This window comes from Hyperolius riggenbachi, chromosome 4 (genome assembly GCF_040937935.1).
Source record: "Hyperolius riggenbachi isolate aHypRig1 chromosome 4, aHypRig1.pri, whole genome shotgun sequence".
Lineage (NCBI taxonomy): Eukaryota > Metazoa > Chordata > Amphibia > Anura > Hyperoliidae > Hyperolius > Hyperolius riggenbachi.
In genome coordinates this window covers 101,985,113-102,008,298 of record NC_090649.1, presented here as the reverse complement: position 1 = coordinate 102,008,298, position 23,186 = coordinate 101,985,113, and the positions used below count along the sequence as shown (strand labels likewise).

Sequence of the window (23,186 nt, the reverse complement as noted above, 5' to 3'; positions counted from 1 at the left end):
TGTGACAGGTGCACACTTAGAGAGTCTATAACAGACGTTTGCATATGCAGTAGTAGTGGCATAGCTAGAGACTTGGACTCCAGTGCATATGTTATGCTTGGCCCTCCAAGCAGTATAATAAGTGCATGATACCACCAAAATAAGCTATCGAAGGACAACTACGGGGGGTGGTAGTGATTACGGTTAGTTGAGAGGGGGTGGTGGTTAAGGTCACCATGGGAGGAGTTAAAGGATACCCGAAGTGACAAGTGACATGATGAGATAGACATGTGTATGTACAGTGCCTAGCACACAAATAACTATGCTGTGTTCCTTTTTTTCTTTCTCTGCCTGAAAGAGTTAAATATCAGGTATGTAAGTGGCTGACTCAGTCCTGACTCAGACAGTAAGTAGCTACAGTGTGACTCTCACATTCCCCTTTTTACCTCTTTCTTGCTCTCAGAAGCCATTTTCTGCTAGGAAAGTGTTTTATAGTTGGAATTTCTTATCAGTAAGGGTCACACTGTAGTCACTTCCTGTTTGAGTCAGGACTGAGTCAGCCACTTACATACCTAATATTTAACTCTTTCAGGCAGAGAAAGAAAAAAGGAACACAGCATAGTTATTTGTGTGCTAGGCACTGTACATACACGTCTATCTCATCATGTCACATGTCAGTTCGGGTATCCTTTAAGGGACCAGAGACTGCTGGTACCCAAGGGGTTAATCATAAGAGCAATATTGCTCAATAGTTTCTAGATTGCAGTTTATCCTCCATTTAGTAGATAAGGCATATAATGCATTTCCTATGGTATTATTTGTATGCATTTTAACTATTTAACCTTAAAGTTGTGTTTTTATTCCAGTGTTTCCTAGTTTAGTGAGCTCAGAAGGCAGTGTATCAAAGCCAAGTGGGCTATTATTTTTCAAAGCTTTAATGGCATTTTCAATTTCTTCCAATGATGATAGTTCTGCTAAGGGGTTATCATAGGATCCTTCTTGATTTCGCTCCTGTAACACTTGTTGATTTAAATGGTTAGTCTCAGTACTTTCCGATTTTCCTAAAAGCTCTTGAAAATAATCATCCTCCCCTATCTGCTTTATACTCACTGGTTCACTGTCAATTTCAGTATTCTTTATTCTGGATCATGCTTCAGTTTATTTGTGGTTTGGTTAACCTTGCTAACATATATATTAGAAATGACAAAAAAGGTAAAATTAATGTTTGCTAAATTTTGATGAATATACTTAGTTTTTAGAAATTCGGTGAGCGGAAATGTAAAATAGACTGAGATCTTTTTTTTTATTTGTTTTAACGAAAGTGCTATATAAGCTATTGAATTGTATTATCTCATTAATATTATAAATGTGAATTGATGGATTTGAATAGATTGGATGGATTTGAATGAAATTTGGCACACACATAGTACATTACCTGGAATAACATATAGGATACTTTTTATCCCCATAATCAAAAAGTGGACAGAGACAAATACCGTTTTTTTCTGGGAAAAATATAAACTGCAGCCATTCTTACACTGATAATGGCAGGGTTCTCAAACTTTGCACAGTTGGTCACTGGGTGACTGGAATTAATATTCAAAAAAGTAGGTGGAGCCTACAAAAGCCAATCAAAATTCACCTATTGATTTTCAAGGGGAATATTTCATTGCTGCCATTCTTGCACTGTTAATGGCACAATCCTCAAACCTAGTACAGTTGGCCATTGGGTGACTGGGATTCAAATTCAGAAAAGGGGGTAGAGCCACAAACAGCCAATCAGATTTGTTTCATTTCAATGCAAATTATTGATGTCAAAGACCGGAAAGCTCACAAACGTGGTCATTGAGTAATTGTGTGTTTGGGTTAGAAAAAGTGGGCGCAGCCAACACCAGCCAAATACATACCTGGGCAATGCCTGGTCATCAGCTAGTGGTATTGCATATATTCCTATGAGTTTTCACAAAAGTGTAGGCAAACAGCCTGGAGTTGCATGCAAAGAAATGAAACAGCTTTTCTTATGGGCTTGCAAATATATGTGTGCATGAGACTAAACTGTGAGGCGTCCGTATGCGATGCAGGTCATTTCGGCGAATGCTCTTCCCCACGCTGCGCCTGACCTGGGGGCCACCATAGACATAATTTTATTATGCCACGCAGCAGCGTAATTCGGGTGCCGCCAATTGTCAAACACCAAATTATTTCTCCCTCTGAGTTGCTACGACTCTGAGGGGGAATATTAATTAGCACCACCTGGAATTATGTGACAGCAGGGTGAACCATCATTGGGTTCACCCTACGCCAAAATGATGGGCGGCAATAATACATGTCCGCATCCGTATGTTCCGGCTGCATGTAGTTCGAGGGCAGGGAGAAACTTAAAGACAGCCCTCCCTATGCTAGGTAATCTTGAAAATATTAAAACCTATTTCCCTACTGATTACCTAATTTGTTCCTTTAGAAGCGGAATTCAGGGTCCGGCTATTGCCGGCACCCAAATTGCAGTCATTTTATTGTGATTCGGGCTGCGCCACTTCAGCCGTAATCAATGTTATGGCCTTTGCAGCACCCAAATCAAACACTGCATGGGGCTGAAATGACCAGACTCAAACTGTGGGAAGATACGCACCGTCTGTCCAAGAAAAAGTCACAAAATCTAATATTTAGCCTTTAGCTTTGATTACAACACGCGTACACTGTAGCATCATTTTGATGAGCTTCTGCAATCTTACAACATTTGTTTCTGTTCAGTGTTGCATTCTTTTTACACCAAGATTGTGTAGAGGTGATAGGAGAGTTGGACGGCTACACAATTTCTTCTCCAGCACATTTCAAGGATTCTCAAAGGGGTTAAGGTCTTTCACACTTTGAGCCTGATGAATCCTAGCATTGTCATCTTGGAATATGCCCATGCCATTAGGGAAGAAGACATTCACTAATGGAATAACTTGTCATTCAATATACTGTATTTAGGTAGTCTGCTGACCTCAATCTTTGGGTACATAACGTTGCTGAACCTAGACCTGACCACCTGCAGCAACCCAGCCGATTTGCTTTGTTACATTTTTTGGACAGGCTGTGTATATTATTTTTAATTTTTTAACAAAAGCTGATATTGAAGTAAAATGTGTACCTAAAAATACTGATTTTGAATACAATAGCCTGGCTGTAATTTCCTCTGAGTCCCTGTCCCTGTCTGACGTTTCCAAAAAGCCAGATGGCAGCAGGAGGCGTCAAAGCTGCCACCTAGTCTGGGGCCTCATGTCACCATAATTCCTCTTTGATGCCTAAATGTGGCCACACACAATACAATATGAAGATTTAATTTTCCTGTTTCTCAATAAAAACAAAACGTTATTTAGGAAAATTGAAAGTTTTTTTTTAATTCAACAGAAAAATTTGATTTAATTTTCCATTTGATCAGGAGTGGTGGATATTTCAGCACTAAGGAAGCAGTGAGGGAGAGGAAAGGTCTCTGATCACTGCATGCTCCGCTCAATTAGGTGAGACGTGCTGTGGCTGCTTTAATCTATTCAGAGGGAGGGGAGGAGGACATGAGGGAGCAGAGGAGGACATGGGGGGAGTGGAGTCAATACAGGGGGTCCCCCGACATTGCGGTGGGTCTGCGGTTTGTATCAGAGGGCGTTCACAAGTACTCCCTATATCTGGAATATAAGATTTGGGGGAGAAAAAGTGCATCTTATATTGTGAACAATACAGTATTTTAAAACAGAAGATGAAAAGTTATCTACTAGGAGAAAACTTTGGAAGAAAAGTGAATTGAATAAAGGCCAAAGAGTGCAAAATCTGCTATTGCACCTGTATGCAAACAATAGGGATCTAATGTCTTCCCACATCTCCCTCTAGGAGCAAAATCAATAAATCAGTATAGGTGTTTCGTTGACCGCAGGCCAAACTATAGTAATCAGTTTGTACTGCTGGATAAATTAACTAGAATGTCCTGAAGAAAAAAACTTTGTTTTTTCATTAGCAAAATATTATTTGAAAATCAGTTCAATGGAGAGCACACAGTTACTCACGAATCCTCCCACACCATCAATTTTATCCTGGCAGCCACTGGAGAATCTAGCATTTCTGCATTTTCTGTCTGACTCTGCTGCAGCGAATGATCAAAAATCAGACGAGCCATTTGTCTCACCAGAGGAGTCGATCGCTAGGGACATCCCAATGATTTCTCCTGCGTAATTCCGTTCCCCATCAGCTATTCCGGCACTTGCTCATGCAGCAGGTTGTACAACTCAAATGCTGCTTACCAACAGAAAAGCCCAAAATAACAGAGGAGACCCGAAGAGCTACAAAACAGCACAAAGCCATCAACGTAAACACTGCCTAGAAAGACCTACTGAGCTTGATCACACACTACCGTCTAAATAAAAGGAAAACAAAAGCTTGCTTTTTTGGCATCTGTAATGATCATTGCTTTCTTTAAAAATGTTTCTGTAAAGCCCCTAATTCTCTCAGCATGTCTCTGGCCATATAACTTGTTTCTTATTCTGCAGTTATGCTGCAAAAAGATATCAGTATTAGTTATCAAAACCACAAAGTGATTTAGCTGGTAGCGACCAATCATTCTCCTTGCTAGAGACATCAGTAAAAAATGATTGCTAATTGGTTGTTATGGAATACACCTTCAACTGCCTGTTAACATTACATTACAGTTATTATTGTGACAGAATGTTACTTTCATATAACCTGGTATCCCACCCCCCCCCCCCCCCCCCAAAAAAAATGAAATAAGCAGAATAAAAGGAAATGGAAAAGTTGGGATCTTGTGTGTGTTCTTGTATATATTAATTTAAAAAAAGGCAGCCAGACTCATCTACTCCTCCCACCACTCCGTATCCACAACTTCCCTATGGAAATCCCTCCGCTGGCTCCCAATCAGCTTCAAGATCCTATGCCTGGGCTACAAATCTATACACAAGTCCTGCTCGACCTATATCTTCGACCTGATCAGCAGATACACACCCGGCCACCCACTCCACTCCTACAATGACCCCCTACTAATCACTCCACACACCTTGCACTTGCATGCACAACTACAGGACTTCACTAGAGCTGCCCACATCCTGTGGAACTCTCTCCCACTGCCCATCAGCCTTTCTCACTCTTTCAGCAAATTTCAAAAAGCCTTCAAAACTCACATCACCTTGTGGATACTTTAAGTCTCTCTGCCAAGGACTTCTTGATGCAGGTCCCCTCCTATCCTTCTACTCCAATGTATGATCTGGCATTGTGTGTCTTTCTGCTTATTACCTGTATTGTGTTGTTGGCCACCCCTACTATCATTGTCATTAACATTTATTGTACAGCGCTGCATAATATGTTGGCACTATATACAGTAAATCCAATAAATAATAATGTTCTTTCAACAATTGCTTATTTCAACATTCACATTTGTATTATACAAGTGAATAAAATGTAGACCTTTCAATGAAGGAGTGAGATAACCAATCACCTGCCTGTCCAATATGTTTATCCAATTACTCAGAGTCTCATGTAACTCTCAACATTCTAGGATATGCCTCATTGAATATACATGGCATTTAACAGTTATGATTCACAAAAATGCATAAATGATGCAAAAAGCGTTTGCTAACAATAAATGCCTGTGCAGATTTGTAGTTACCGGTCGTTTCCTTCACTGTGGGCACATCAGCAGAGGATTATTGTTCAAATAGCCAATCAGCATGGTGGCCAGTAATGAGTCAATCTTTTTTTGTCCAATCTTGCCAAATCTATGTAGTAGAAGGGTAAACTGAGTGGATATATTGAATGGATACTTTCGGCACCTAAATCCTGAGAGAAAAAAGTGACCGGCACTGCACTGCCTGGGTGATTGGGGTAGGTACCTCCGGAGTACTGATGCTAGGGTATGTGCCTTTAAACGTGCTCAGGAATTTTGAAAAAAGATAAAAGCAATATTCCAAATGTAGAACAGTAAACATCCGGCACTATCACTGCTAACACAGTTCACATACCCATTTCATCTCACCGTGGGGAAATGTGGGAGCAGCGGTCTGCCTGACGACCGTTTCGCTTGATATAAGAGTCTTCCGAGGCTCCGTGCGCACGGAGCCTCGGAAGACGCTTACATCAAGCGAAACGGTCGTCAGGCAGACCGCTGCTCCCACATTGCCCCACGGTGAGAACCACAAATGGGTATGTGAACTGTGTTAGCATTAAAATGTATTACAATGGATGCATATGCCATACAAACATATATTAAACACAATTGAAGATTAAGCCTTGTGACAGTGCCGGATGTTTACTGTTCTACGTTTGGGATACTTTCGGCAGTCCCTTATATTTCATAGAAATGGTAAGACTGGCCGAAAAAGATTGGATCATTAGTGGGCATTAAGGCCACTTTTCCATGAGTAGTTGATAGGCAGTCATGGCTGGATTTCAAGCAAGGCCACATAGGCCATGGCCTAGGGCACCAGGAAAGCAAAAGGCGGCAGTGGGGTGATAATTGTGTGCAGTGTGCTGTACATAATTTAGAATCATAATTTGGTACATAGCATTAAGTTTTTTCTGTTTTTTTTTTTTTTTTCTTTGAAGTGAACTGCCCCCTATCAGAGATAAGCATGCTCAATTTTGCGAAAAGCAAACTCGTTCTGGGATTGGGGCGGAGGCTCAGGCTGTCACTGTATAAGTAAATGTTAAATTGCCTATGCGCCATTGCCTTCCTTCCTTCTGATACGCTTCATGCTGCTCTCCAACTTTTGACACTTCTGCCTTCACAGTTCTGTTGTCACCTGCTAATCCCTACAATCATGTCACTAACTGTCTGTATATCGATAGATAGCCCCGCCCCCAACTGAGGCTAGTGCTAGGCTGTTTATTATTTTACTAGAATACTAACAAGCTCAACGCTCTGCCCTCCCCCTCCCCGCGCAATCTAAAGAGACCAGCTGCGTTTTTGTACTTGCTTCAGAATGCTTGATAACTGAACATTCTGGCAACATGGGCAAAGACTGTCAGAATTATTTATAAATTAATAGATTTATTTATTTATAAATAATTTTATTTACTATGATGTTTTGGTTACAATTACATTCAATAAAGTTCCTCATCCTCTTTCCTCACACATACCCCTCTCCAAACCCCTCCCCATCCACACTTTAGACAGACAGATAGGAGCTGGCCTGGTAAGAAATTATCCTCTGCTAAGAAATGAACTCTTTGTGGTCAGCACTACAGCTGAGCAGGGATATACCATAGCATTTTCACCTTCCCACAACCTCCCCAGCGTCTTTGTAAAAGATTTAAATAAAAGAGTGGTGAGAAAGGATTTCTTATTCCAAGCAGGGCATAGGGATCAGCGGTACACATGGCTTTTGTAAACTCAAGGGTGAAGGAATAGGAAGAGGTAAATGCAGTGCATGCAAAAATGAGGTCATCTTGCATAGTGAGAAAGTCAAGTCACATGATCTACTTTGTGCTGAAAGCAATTCACACTCTGCTGGCAGCAAAGAACTACAGAGGCTCGCTAGCCAGGTATTTTTAACCCTTACCAATCCTATTTGCCGAACACTCACATTCCCCCAGCACTTCATTTTTGGGGGGCAGCGGCAGGGATGTAATGGGTCTGTACCTCCTCGCACTAGAGACGAGTGGCGGGGCCAGCACCAGCTCACACACTGTAGCTCCGCCCTCTTGCATGGTCGACAGCAACATTTCATAATTACATGTTGCTGTGTGGTGCTGGAGAGGATCAAAGTGTGAGACTTTATCCGACCTTTGATACACATAGGATGACGCCAAGCCAGCCTTGCTACGGCAATAGTGCCCCAAGTGGTTTTTATAGTGGCTGAACAGAGTACTGGTTAAGGGCTCTGCCTTTGACATGGGAGACCAGGGTTCGAATCCTGGCTAGGTCAAGTACTCAAAAATTCAGTAAGGAGTTCAAGGCAAGACTCCCTAACACTGCAGGGTGGCCTCCTGAGCGCGTCCCAGTGGCTGCAGCTCTTGAGCGCTTTGAGTCCGACAGGAGAAAAGCGCTATACAAATGTTTGGATTATTATTATTATTATATATAATGTCGGATGTAGGATTGGAAAGGGTTAATGTATATGTATTTCCAAAAGTATGGATGTTCAATGCAAAACACATGCAATGTACTATCATATGCATTAAACATAGGAAGCGGGCCTGGGCATTTAAAGTGTACCTGAGGCGATATGTGACGTGATGAGATAAATAGGTGTATGTACAGTACAAAACATATTAATAACCAGGCTGTTTTACTTTGCTGCCTCAAAGAGTTACGGTAATTTCTAGGCATGGAAGTGACAGCTTCTGTCTTGTCGGGAATTTAGGAAACATCACTGATAAGCAAATTGCAGCCATAAAGGTTTTCCTGACAGAACACAACTTCTGAGAGCAGAGGGAGATAAAATACATGAGCTACTGACTTTTTTATAACTCTGGGACATTTAATAGGCTGCCACTGATTAGAGACTGTAAAACATTCAGCCTACTTGGTAAATGCTTAAATAAAAAAAGAATATCCTGGGATACTTAAAAAAGTCATTTTTAGGAGTAGGAGGATGAATACAATTGTTTATCTCATCCATTTATTTTCACCTCAGGTCTACTTTAAACATTGTTGCCACTGTAACATTGCTATCTACTGAGTTGCTTTCTTTATTTGCTTGTAGTTCTATTTTAATGCCTTTATCTGCTGTCAATATTCTATGACTCTAAATGCATCGCCATGCTGAAACAATGAGTCAATAGACAACACTATAAGGTTATCAAGTATTTGTTCTCCGGAGCAGCCGAAGTCAAAGGCTTTAGAAAAGGTTTCTAATAGCGATTTGTTTAATATTTAACTGCACAGGAAACAGTTTCAGACCACTAAGGCTTCTTCTTCTGGGAGATGACCGGGGTTCTGGTAATCTGCCTGATGAAGGAACATTAGCACTGTGAAAGCATCCAAGGGTTTCTTTACACTTCATTTCACTAGCAGAGGAAGAGCACACCACTACCGCACTCTCAAATCAAGTCACAGGGAAAAAAACAAAACCTCCAGATTGGGAACATGTGGGAGTGATGAGAAAAGCTGAGAAAACAGCTATATTTTGCTCAGTAAAACACATCTGAAATAATGGTGTGGACATGCTGACACTTGGAGCATATGTACAATTTCCCAGACTCCTCTACCTATGCTTCCATCACTCGCAGCATAACGCAAGCAGAGTATATATGGGATTAACCTTTTAGAAAATCCACATTGTATTTTGATGTTCCAAAATGACAATTAGAGACGTTCTGAGAAAAGTTCCGAGTGAGGCTATAGTCTTTTGTCTTCGGTCACTGGCACAGCCAACTGGAGGCAGAGACATTTGTTTACAAGCATAGTGCCTGAGTTTGGCGTAGCTTTAGCAGTAATGCTACAGTACTATAGGGGAATAGTTTTTAACACCGCCGGGAATTTAAGGGGCAGCAGGGGGACTGTGATTCAGCTCACCCTGCTCTCAGCTCACCGGCACCAAAATGAGATGGACGCAATGCTGACAGCTGAAACTAGCAGGGCAGACTTGTGCTCTGTTCTTTTCAAAAGGAGCGAAGTCAGAAACTAATGTCAGGCATAAAACGAGGGGATACTAATCACACAGCAATCTAAAGTTCACTATTTCTGAATGTAATGAGAACAATTGAATAAAAAAAAATAAAAAAAATTCTATAGTAAAAAAGAGAAAATCCTTCTTAGGCTTTTCCTTTTTGTCTGTGTCTATCTTGAAGCCATTCCTGACAACATTTCCTCCCTTACTCTGTCTGTGTATCATTGCCCGCCCCCTCCCAGTCCTCAGACACTCCCACCCAGCTCTGCAGTAGAAAGTGCATTGAGAAATGTTGGCCAATCAGAGTGGAACAGAGGTGTGGGAGGGAAAGAGGCTTCAGCCAATAAGGCTGCATTAGTTTTGTCTGAGGGGAAAGTAAAGAAGAAAAAAAGAAAACGCAGCATGCCCTGCAACTTCCTTTGTGCGGCAGATGCACCAAATAAGAGCCAGGGAAACTGGGGAATGATGTTTTATGCAGAAGAAAAATAAGAGTGATTTTTAACTTTTGGATTGCTTGGTTAGCATCCTTATTACTTGTTTACCAGATAAAAATAAAGAATTGATTTTCAATTTTATGCCCGACAGTTATTCTTTTAAAGGACAACTGAAGCGAGGGGGATATATGGAGGGTGCCATATTTTATTTCCTTTTAAGCAATAGCAGTTTCCTGGCTGTCCTGCTGATCCTCTCTGCCTCTAATACTTTTAGCCATAGACCCTAAACAAGGACCTGACAAGATTAGCTGCATGCTCCTTTCAGGTGTTATTCAGACACGAATGCCACCCGTTGGAAGACGTACATGGTTCAGGCTGTGTCATAAAAGGTCCACCCCTGGATTTAGCCATAGACCCTGAACAAGCATGCAGCATATCAGGTGCTTCTGACATTATTGTCAGGTCTGACAAGATTAGCTGCATGCCTGTATCTGGTGTTATTCAGATACTACTGCAGCCAAATAAATCAGCAGGGCTGCCAGGCGACTGGTATTGTTTAAGGCTAGATTCACAGTAGGGCGTTGTGTTGTAAAGTTGCACCGCAACATTGCAATGCAATGAAAAAGTGGCAATGCAGATCAACGCTGCCTTATTGTCACATAAAGTAGGTACAGTAAAGCATACAGTGAAAAGTATGCTTCCCTGTACCTGGTAACGTTTGCATTTAGAGGTAACACACTGCAGCAGTGCGTTACCATAATGCCACACGTTACAATGCAATGCTAATGACACACTGTGAATGTCGCATACACTTCTCATTGCAGTGCGATAAGCTGCGTTATAAAACTTTATAACACAGCATGTCCTACTGTGAACCTAGCCTTAAAGGACATACATATGGCAGCCTCCATAGTCTTCTCACTTCAGTTGTCCTTTAATTGGCTTCCCCCTAAAAATTGGCCCTAGGCTATGATGGACATATGACTGCAATATAGATTAGATTGTGAGCCCCTCTGAGGGACAGTTAACCTCCTTAGCGGTATGCCCAACACTGTGTCGGGCATACCACTTCCTGCCCCCAGGAGTCCCCCATGCAGAATAAATGAGATCCTATGCATGAAATCCTTTAGCTAGCACAAGTGCCTGGCACCCCCCCAACCCCCCCATTAATACATTACCCAGCCTGGATCCAGCGATCTCGCAGCCTCCCTGCACAGCTTCGGTCTCTCTATGGGGAGGATCGGCTTTGCACATGAAGTCATGTGCGATCTTCCCCTTAGTGAAGAGGTGCGGGGAGGCTGCACCGATCACTGGATCCAGGCTGGGTAATATATAAACGGGGGAGCGGCGGGGATCGGGGGGGGGGGGAGGTGCCTAGTGCTAGCTAATGGGTTTTCAGGCATGGGATCTTATTTATTATACTGGGGGGCACAAACTAGCAAAACCTCCTGAGCGGCGTAACGAGGTTAAGTGACAAAACTATATACACACTGTACGGCGCTGCAGAAGATGCCAGGCTAACACTGGATACATTCTAAATAATTAAAAATATGTATAATTATTAGTTCTCTGAGAAACTAACCAAGTATCACAGGACAAATACGTAATTATATTTGACATAATAAAGACTACGCAAAAATATTTTTAGGGCACAAGTTTCAAGTAAAAAAAAAAAAAAAAAGAGCCACATGGAGTAATGGAAATAAATAGCACATGTAAGTGGCGTTGTTGTGATATGTAGCGCATAACGATGCACAGGGAGAGCGTGCCTTTGTCTCTGTCATTAGGCGGTGCGCTGTCTGCACAGGTGGCATATCATTTCTGTAAACAAGTGCATTAGTGTGTCCTGTGAGGATGTACTAGTAAACTTCTTGTCTTACATTTGTGGGTGTTTATTTCTCAGGGGAAGCTCTGTTGCCAGCTAAACAAATGCAAGGGAGTGTTACAGTCCAAGATATCACCGTAATCGCCATCCTTTCCAAAATGATGCCTGGTTTTCTTGTTATTGACTGCTTTGCCAGCAAAGGATGTACCATAATAAACAGAAATATATGTGTGTGTGTGTGTGGGGGGGGGGGGGTGGCTGCACAGGAGAGGTGGCTTCTACAGTCTGAACTTATGCCTCTCATGTCTAGAGAGAAGGGCATGTGTAATAGATGAACAGCAGTGTTGCTACTGCTAGGACCAAATATGCTTCAAAGTTAAAGATAAACTGTAGTGAAAATAACAAAGTACTTTATTACAATATTAATCACTTCCGCGCCTCAGGTTATTTCCCTTTAAAAACCAGAGCAATTTTCACACTTCATGCTCCTCCCGTCCATTCGCCAGTAACTTTATCACTACTTAACACACCAAAATGATCTATATATCGGGGGTGGGGTGTTACCACAATTTAGGCTTTCTTTGCGCTGTACTTTTTGCTAAAAATTATTTTATGTTTTATGCGTTTCAAAGGGAATAAGAAGAAGCAAAATGCAAAAAATCATTGTGCCTTAGTTTTCAGCCATTATAGTTTTGAAACAAAATGTGCTACGATACATAAAGCCCACACATTTTATTTGCCCATTTGTCCCGGTTACTAAAACAATAATAACAAACCCTATATTACAAAAATATTAGTGATATATCCTTATGAGATACACAATAAAAACAAAAAGCTGAGTCCCTTAGGTAACCATTTGCGTTGTTTTTTGTTTGTTTGGTTTTTTTGTTTTTTTTGTAATACTGTAACTTTTTGTTTTATTTTGGTAACTATAGGGGAGGGTGGAAGCTGTTAAAATTTATGGGGATTTTTTTTTTTTTATATGTGTAGGTGTATTTTTACTTTTTGGCCACTATATGTCCCCACACTATCCTGTATACTGAACAGTACACAGGAAGTAGTGTAGAACTGTATTTTTATTTATTTTTTGTAAATGACCACAGGCATCTCACTGACTTTGATTGGCTTTGGGAACATAAGAATTTCCCTTTTTTATCTCTTCCTTGCTCTCAGAAGCCATTTTCTGCTAGGAAAGTGTTTTATAGTTGGAATTTCTTATCAGTGAGGGTCACACTGTAGTCACTTCCTGTCTGAGTCAGGACTGAGTCAGCCACTTACATACCTGATAATTAACGCTTTCAGACAGAGAAAGAAAAAAAAAGGAACACAGCATAGTTATTTGTGTACTAGGCACTGTACATACACATGTCTATTTCATCATGTCACATGTCAGTTCGGGTATCCTTTAAGGACATGCACCACAGCAAATTTCCTAAAATTACATGATTTCTCCAACCGATCAAAGAACAAATTATTTACGTTTAGAGTCAATAGGAATTTCTTGTCCTTCACACAACAAGTGTGCATTGTTGAAAATCCCTCAGTGTAATTCAGTGTTGTTGATCAAGTCTGTAAATGCTGGGCATACACGGTTAGTTTGTTTCCTTATCAATCGAGCCGCTGATGGCTCGATTGATAATATCCGACAGGTCCGATGACCCGCCGGATAGATTCCCTGCTCGATCCCCGCGTTTTCTGGAGTGTTTTTGTGTAGCAGATTTCATATATTGTTACAGTAAAAGCTGTTAGTGAACAGCTACTGTTACAAAAATGCCTGGAAAACCGCTCTGATCTAGCATTTTTCAGAGCAGTTTGAGCTTTTCCTATACTTTACATTGAGGCAGAAACGCTTCTGCAAACCGCAAAAGTGCTGCAGGACCCACATTTGCGGTTTGCTAAAAAGCATTAGCCAAGCATTTTCACAGGCGGAAGCGGTTTGCGAAATGCTTCAAAAACCGCTCGGTGTGCACCAGGCCACATATAATAATGAGGACAGCCGACACTGGTAATAAAGGGGAAAGAGCATTCACACAGCAGGAAACAGGGCTGTGCTCATTACTGACTCTGTTAAGTTCCCCAGAGCTGCTCCATGCTCTGTACACACTCTGCTGCTCCATGCTCTGTACACACTCTGCTGCTCCATGCTCTGTACACACTCTGCTGCTCCATGCTCTGTACACACGCTGCTGCTCCATGCTCTGTACACACGCTGCTGCTCCATGCTCTGTACACACGCTGCTGCTCCATGCTCTGTACATACGCTGCTGCTCCATGCTCTGTACACACGCTGCTGCTCCATGCTCTGTACACACGCTGCTGCTCCATGCTCTGTACACACGCTGCTGTTCCATGCTCTGTACACACACTGCTGCTCCATGCTCTATACACACACTGCTGCTCCATGCTCTCTGCACACGCTGCTGCTCCATGCTTTGTACACACACTGCTGCTCCATGCTCTGTACACACACTGCTGCTTCATGCTCTGTACACACACTGCTGCTCCATGCTCTGTACACACACTACTGCTCCATGCTCTGTACACACACTGCTGCTCCATGCTCTGTACACACACTGCTGCTCCATGCTCTGTACACACACTGCTGCTCCATGCTCTGTACACACACTACTGCTCCATGCTCTGTACACACACTGCTGCTCCATGCTCTGTACACACACTGCTGCTCCATGCTCTGTACACACACTGCTGCTCCATGCTCTGTATATCTCGAAAAGATAAAAGTGGAGAAGCACACCAAAGACAAAACTAAAACAGTAACATTGATAAAATCCCTTTATGTCTCACCACTTAAAGTGGACCTGAACGCAGAACTTCCTCTCTGCTCTAAAAGATATGCAACAACATAACAACCTTTAAAGAAAAACATTTCTTTATTACAGCTGATACAAATCCTGCAATAAACCTGCCGTGTATCTACTTCCTGCTTTCAGAGGTACACACCTAGCCGCTCACTCCGCTCCTCCAATGAACTTCGCCTGACCGCCCCCCGCATCACCCAGTCCCATGCTCACCTCCAGGACTTCTCAAGAGCCGCTCCAACACTATGGAACTCCCTACATCCACCCATTAGGGCAGCCAACTCCTTCAACACCTTCAAGAAGGCCCTCAAAACTCACCTTTTCACTCTGGCCTACTACCCCTCACAAGTGCTGTAAACCCACAGCTGAACTCTGGTCCCCTACCTTTCATGTCCCTACCTCTCCCTCTAGATTGTAAGCCTTTGGGCAGGGTCCTCCTCCTTTTGTGTCCTACCTGATCATGCACCTCCATTACTGTGAACCCATGCTATGCAATTGAGTGAACCTAACTTGCTTAATCTCCATGCTCCATCCAGTGACTGACTAAGCATTACCTTGTACTCATACTGTGCTGCGTGATCTGGTTTTCTTGTATTCCTGTATTGTCATATTGCTGTATGTCACCCCTAAATATTGTCTGTAACCTAAACTAATGTCCAGCGCTGCGTAATATGTTGGCGCTTTATAAATACAATAAATAATAATAATAACTGGCATCATTCATATCACACATGTCTTTCTTTGTCTTCTTATCCTACATAACTCTATGCTGGATCTGGATCTCAGCCACCTGACTCCAGTGGTGACCAGAGGTGACCATGTGTGCTCACCCAGAAGGAAAGGTCCACAATTCCTGTGTATCCTATATGCCCTGTCCTATATGGTTTCTACACTGAGCTACAGATACACCACTGGAGCCACGGAAGCTCCTCAGCAGTCTCCATGGTAATAATACAGCTCATATGATCTATCCGTATTGTATTAATTATTGTATAAATAACTTATATGACATAACCGCAACAACAGGCTTATTGCAACTTAACAGATTAAGGTAGACCTGTATTCAAAATGATGCAGCCTCTCACATCAAGTGAAAAAAATAATAATGCAGCAGGTTACATTAGTCACATCACCTAGAGCTTACTGGTATACATTGGAACTGTAACCAAGACTTGAATGTCATTCCAATCGGTAGCTGATACCCCCTTTCCCACGAGAAATCTTCACCTTTTCTCCAATCAATCATCAGTGGGGTATGTGTGGCTGATATTGTGGTGAAACCCCTCCCACAGTGTGATGTCATGACCTTGGTCCAGACAGTTTGCTGTCTGTGAACCTCATTGCATTGTGGTAAATAACAGCTTTTTCCAACTGCCAAGCAAGCAGTATCTCCCTCACTATGTATAGAACTTCCAGTGACAAACATTCCGTACAGTTCACCTGGCAGAACCAAAGATGTCACCACCAGTGATACATTTCACAATGTAAATCAGGTAGAGAAAAGATTTTACAATGGGCAAACACTGACTAATTAAATAATCCATAAGTTAATATTGTAAAAAAAAATAAGGCACTCCCGTGCCTCTTAAGATACTATTGACTGTATTTATTTATTGTATGCTTTTATCATGATTTTATATTTATTTTGATTTAAAGGACACCTGAAGTGAGAGGCATAAGGAGGCTGACATATTTATAACCTTTGAAACAATGCACTTTGCCTGGCTGTCCTGCGGATCTTCTGCCTCTAATACTTTTAGCCATAGACCCTGAACAAGCATGCAGATCAGGTGCTCTCACTGAAGTCTCACTGGATTAGCTGCATGCTTGTTTCAGGTGTATTATTCAGTCACTAATGCCGCCAAAGAGATCAGCAGGGCTGCCAGACAACTGGTTTTGTTTATAAGGAAATACATATGTCAGCCTCCATATCCACTTCAGATGTGCTTTTAATACTAGCTTTTTGAAGTATTTATCTACCTACCAGGACTAGTACCAAGAGAAGTGGACCAGAATAAGTGGAGTTGTCACCCAATCAAAATACTCACATACATAAAAGCTTAAAGAAAACCCGAGGTGAGAGACATATGAAGACTGACATACTGTATTTCTTGTTAAACAATGCACATTGCCCGGCTCTCCTGTTGATCCTCTGCCTCTAATAATTTAGCCATAGACCCAGAACAAAGCATGCAGATCAGATGTTTGAAGTTTCACTGGATTTGCCAAATGCTTGTTTCAGTTTTGTGATTAGGACACTACTGATGCATGAAAGATCATCGGGACAGCCAGGCAACTGGTATTGTTTAAAAGGAACTATATATGGAAGCTTCCATATACCTCTCGTCTCAGGTGGATACAATTTGTTAACTGTTCAAACATCCCAGGAAATCTTTTTCTCAGCCTTATACACAGGACATATCAATAGTGGTTTTAGAATACAGAAGTGGAATGCTGGCTTCAGGTGTGTCTCTATGTGCCTGTGTGTCCGGCATCCATTCATACGCTGATACCTTAAGAAACTTCCATATACTGTACAACTAGCCTAGAATAAGATTGTATAACTGTTACAGGGGCATATGATGAAATGCGCCTATAGAACAGGAACCTAGTAGAGCTAGCTGTTCAGTGTTGAATCACAGATGGCTGTGGGCACACCTGTGTTGTCCTAGGGCAGTGATGGCTTACCTTGGCACTCCAGCTGTGGTGGAACTACGAGTCCCATGAGTCATTGCAATACTCTGGCAGCTCTAAGCATAACTCGGGGAGGCAGAGGCATGATGGGATTTGTAGTTTTGTCACAGCTGGACTGCCAAGGTTAGCCATCACTGTCCTAAGGACACCTGTATGCCTCACCATGAAGCAAGAGACTACAGAGGAAGCAGATCAAGATGCTGTTTGACCAATAGAGAGCCTTGTGACTCCTCTAATTTCTCCTATAGCTGCATTATCTACAATAGTGTAGAAATGGTCAACTAAGGCAAAGTAAAAATCAAGTCTGAAGCCAGCTAAAAAAGAAAAAGCCAGATACTCACATATAGATACCTCCCAAATTTTTGAAATCAGAAAGAGGAGCACTTAAGCCACACCCCTGCAACACCTCTAACCACACCCACGACACACCCCTAGTCATGCATTCTATAAAAATGTCATAAGTAAAATGTTATTTTATAATTCAAACCATTCTGGTCCTTTCTATCTTGGTTAATTTTCCTACAAATTAAGTCAATTAAATACATTTTTCTGTAGAAAAACACATATTTACATAGATCTGTTCATGAGTCCTGAAAGAGGGACAAATGAGGAGGAAAGAGGGACAGAGGGACATGGCTCCCAAAGAGGGACTGTCACTCCAAAAGAGGGACAGTTGGAAGCTATGCATATGGAGAGCGAAGAAAAGGTCCTGGACTCAAAGAACTCATTCCCCAGCTGTCCCAAGTCTCTGAGTGCTTTAAAAGATGGGCGGCTCTGTACTGCGTATGGGACAGTGCTCGCGAATGCACATGTAAGCATACACAGTATGCGCCACCCATCTTTGGGTGCACTCGGGGACACTCTGGGCTTTCAGAAGCCTCCCAAGTATCCCCAAAGACTTATTTAACCAGTTTGTCGAATAACTGCAACGGGGGTGACACCACTGGACCGAGCACAATGAGAGAGGAGCGGAAAGGATCTGTAGGACCCAGAGCCTTCCATCTCCCTGTTTTGATGCTGTTGTGGCTGCCAGGGCATAGATTTTTAACTCACCGCCGCACATTCTTGCTGCTCTCGTCGCTCACATCGCTATCCCCCCGCCGCAGCTCACTCGCCTTGCCATCTTCATGACGGCAGAACTCTGTGAGTCAGTCAGGAGCCGATTTCATTGGCTTCTGACCCAGTCTATCAATGTAAGCAACTCCCATTGGCTGACATTGATAGACACAGTCAGGAGCCAATGAAAGCAGCTCCTGACTGGCTCACAGAGCTCTGCCGTCATAGAGACAGCAGAGTGGGTAGCCTGTGGTTCCCAGCGTGCAGCGTGGATGGCGGGTATGTACGGCGATCCGTTGGTATTCCGTGGTTTCTGGTACCAGTGGTCTCTGGTTCTTAAGGGGGCAGAGACCGCTGGTACTTAAGTGGTTGAAAGGAAAAAAAAATATGGCAGCCTCCATATCACTCTGCATTCAGTTGCCCTGCATTGACGTGGGGAGTGAGGATTTATTTTGCAGGATGCATGGTCTTTTGAAGTGGCTTCATTGTAGCAGCCTTGTTGTTTAGCCCCCTTTCCATGTTTCTTCCTTACAGTGTTTCCTATTATAGTAGCGCTAGTTAGGGTTTCTTGCTATAGACCCAATTATAGTGCTCCCCTATAACTCTTCATTACACTACCTCTTAGTATGGTGCTGCTCATTACACTGCCTCCCTTTCCCACTGATTTTTATTAATGTGTACTTTATTATTCTGACCCCCAATGTAAGGCTTCCTTCTACAGTAATCCCTTTATAGTGCGCACTCGTATACTCTCCCCACACACTCACACTCACAAACTCACACACAAACACCCCTACCACATTCGGGGCAAGCATAAAATAAATGAAGAGGACACAGAGGAGCCAAAGTGGTACTTTTGAAACTTACTTAACTCGCCACAATCACGGGAAGGAAAAATGCCAGGGAGCCCCTGCAAAGCCTTCAAAGAACCCTCGTTGATAAAACTTGCCCTATCTTTTTGAGCATTGGTTTATAATGATTTTTGTGCAGCCTGCAATGACTGTTGGGTATCCATTTATTATAACCAGTTTGCTTCCAGAAGACCATTAATGGGAGATTTCCATTTCCAAAACTTCAAATTTTCTTTGCTTTCTGATACAATGAAAGTAGCCTCTGACACCTCAAATTCCTAGGCACTTGCTTAACCAAGTCACCCCAAAGGGATTTTTACCCTAACGGACATGAGCGATTTTCACCTTTCCGTGCTCATCCCTTTCATTTGCCAATAGCTTAATCACTACTAATCACAATGAAATGAACTATATCTTTTTTTTTTCACCACCAATTAGACATTTTGGGGTTGATATTTGTTTTCAGTAATTACTTTATTTTGTATGCATTTTTAAGGGGAAAACAAGGAAAAAATGAAAAAAAAACACTATTTTTCCAATTTCATCCCCTATAGTTTTAATATAAAAAACACTGCTACTGTACATAAAACCCACACATTTTATCTGCCCATTTGTCCTGGTTATCACAAGATTTTAATTATGTCCCTAGTACAAAGTATGGTGACAATATATTATTTGGAAATAAAGGTGTATTTTTTCTATGGTGTTTTTTTTTTCACTAATCTCAAGTGCACATGCGCGGGAACGCACGCGCGGGAGCACGCACATGCACGTGAAGCAGCAGCAGCACTGTTTGACTTATAAAAACGTCCTGGAGCCGTTAAGAGGCTCTAGCAGGACGTTTTTATAAGTCTGCTTGTCATTAAGTGGTTAAACTTCACCCTGGAGATACAATGGTGGTCCCTTTGTTGCCCCCACTCCATGTTGGTGTTAGACAACTTTTGCCACTGCACATGATCTTTCATTCCTACCCTGCTACAGAAGTTAAGAAAAGAATGTGTGAAATAAAAAGCAGTTCTATTGTTACTCCAGTGCCCATGAGAAGTCCACTTCCCATTGTTCACCTATGAGTGGCATAAATCTTAGAGCACAAGCCAGGGAGCTCGATAACACAGTCAGACGCTGAGCAAGCTGTTTTCTCTCTTCTTTCCTCCAAATGATACCAAACTATAAGCTTACAGCCTTCCACTCCTGAGTGCTTTCTATAGAGACCTGCACAAGGTCTGCAGGCTAAACGTACAGCAGCCAGGGGTTAAGTAAATATTAATAACATAAATTCTATGAGTGCCTCGCTTCAGTCTCACTGCTGTCTGATGACCCCCATCCAATTAAAACCATATAGCTTTATCAAGCATGAATCTTTCTTTAGCGTTGAACTTCCACACTTGTTTTGCTGGGCAGCTCATAAACATATTGCCCTGCAATGTGCTGCAGACATAGCTGCAGCCAGCACAATCACTGGTGTGTCTTCAGCTCTAGCCAATTGCCCAGATGCACAAAGCAGGTGGGAATTTCAACGCAGCAAAGGCTCTACTGGCAGATAGAGCATTGATTTCAGTCTCTGCTCACAGTCTGCCATGGCAGACTCTTGATTTAATGGCTCTCTGTGGGTTCCCTGCAGCCTTGATTATTTCTGAAACCAGGTTAGCTGGCATCATTGGAGAGGCAGAGAGTATATTCCACGTAACATTAAAAAAATAGAGATAAAATATACAATGTGCTGGACTGCTGTAGATGAAGAATATAATCTAACAGCTTGGCTGTGCTGCTCGATAAGTCATACAGACCAATATTATGGGTATAACAAGAAACAAGATGCCATTCAAACAAGCTCTTGCACAATAAGAGAGGTGTTGGATTATAGCTGTGATCAGCTGTCACCATTGCACTGAAAAATAAACTACTCAATGGTATATGGTGCCTGTATAGCAGGTACTGCCTGGGTAGGAAAGGCAGGTCTTTCTCTAGAAATAAACATTCACCAGCACTGAGCTGACAGCATGAGCTGGAGCTGGAGAGGATCTGCAGTGTTCAGAAGTCTGTGTGGAATTTTAATCTATGGATGCTGCAATGCCAAAATGAACCAGCAAGCCTACAGGTTCTCCAAAGTTTAATGATAAATAGCCTGCCACGCAAAAACACATGGACTTCCAAAGCTATGCAAACATCCAACAAGGTCCTGGCAGCATCATACTAGACATCCTCTTTCCTTTAGAGGGGAGTTCAGGGTCCAGCATACAGAGATATGAGAAGACTATTATCTACAGTATATAGTCATAGTAAACACTTAGAATAGGTCTGTTCTACATTTTAGTTTTTAAATTAATAACAAACCTACAAGTCCCATCAGTGTAACTTTATAGCATTACTAGCCACAGAAAAATCAACAAGACCTATACTGCGCTATGGTGAGGCGACTATATATATATATATATATATATATATATATATATATATATATATATATATATATATATATATATAAACATTTTGTAATCATTTTGTTATTTGCAGTAACCATTTTTTAATATTACTACTCTGCTTCCAAACTTTTTAAACCTATACTCATAAAAATGTGGGGATCATTTAATGGCAGTTCTTAACAAAAACACAACACTGTCATCTGCACCAATCAGATACCAGCTGTTATCTTTGTCCAGTAGTTATCCTAAAGAAAGCTGCTCTGTAATTGGTTGCTAGGGGTTACCGCAGCTTCCACATGTTTATGAAGCAAAACCTTTTTTCACAGACTATTTACCTATTTAATATAACAATACTGGGGCAGCAAGCGGTATAAAGCAACCGCCACACATCACATACCAGCAACTAAATAACATGGAAAAAAGCGACAACAACAAAAAATCCTATTACTGCAGTGGCTACAGTGATACCTATATGATATATACTTTAAATCACAAGGCATACAAGGACACAGAGAAATACAAGTTCAACTGCAAAGCCCACTTAATTGAATTCCTCTTGTTTATCTTGTTACATGCTGCCAGGGGTATGTGCATCATCATGTGAAATCAGATAAAACTTCTAATTTCTAAATGAGAATGTCTGAAATGAAACATAAGCTGTCTCTCTGTGGCTGTGTCACAGGCATCTATCTATGCATGTATGAAGCAAGTTACATCTCAAGGCAGTTGTCTCTCTGAAACATGCAGGACTTTCAAATTAGGTCACTCAGTGTGAAGACGTCTGCATGAGGAGAAAGACTGCTGTATGAGATGAGAAGATGTGGTTATATCCCTTTACTCCAAGCATAGCATGCCAGCCACATACAGCCTCAGACTATGGAATACTTACTAGCTACCTCTAGAACTAGACGCCTCACAGACCAATGGTATGCAGATAACAGTCGTAAAACAAATTCTACTCTCTTGCTAGCTTATGCCTAACAGGACTCAAGATTGGGTAAAATCTACCTTAATTAGCCTGTGATGATTAAATGACTGTCAATTTGCAGCTATTTACAATGGCAAAATGCCTTGCAAGTTCCATTGTCTAGACAAAAAAAAAAAAAAGAAAGAAGAAGAAGCAGCCATTGCTAGCTAATTTTAGCTCTGGTAGACTTTGCTATGACTAGGTAGGCTACTTTCTGCCCATGCAAAAGCCTCGGAAGACAACTGCAGTATATCAATATGGTAAAAGTTAAGGAGCATGCAACTCACAGTAGCTGACTAATAGGCAAAGCGGCATACAAAGTCCTCGTTGAATACACAGCAGAAGTCACATGCATGAGTTACAGTTACCTGGCATAGATATGAAAGCATGGACAGTTGAAGCAAGCCGATAAGGTCACGGAAATCAGTAATAAAGTCCCAAATCTGTCACTTTTTTTTTTTTAGTAGGCCAGGGATGTGATAAGCAATCAGTTAGGAAGCAGGCACCCAGACTCCCCCACTTAAGAGATGCACCAAGGAAAATTG

The 23,186-nt window shown here is 41.8% G+C and overlaps 1 protein-coding gene across 16 annotated transcripts in view; it reads right to left on the bottom strand.

Moving 5' to 3' along the window:
• The window catches only part of MYT1L (myelin transcription factor 1 like), a 703,503-nt gene that overhangs the window by 669,611 nt on the left and 10,706 nt on the right, over positions 1–23,186 (bottom strand). The window contains exon 1 of one of the 16 annotated variants that reach the window (XM_068280356.1): positions 23,010–23,155. The exons of the other annotated variants lie outside the window; for them this stretch is intronic. The gene's annotated coding sequence lies outside the window, so the exon portion shown is untranslated. Of the gene's footprint in view, positions 1–23,009; positions 23,156–23,186 lie in introns of those variants that run through there. 16 annotated transcript variants of the gene reach the window in all.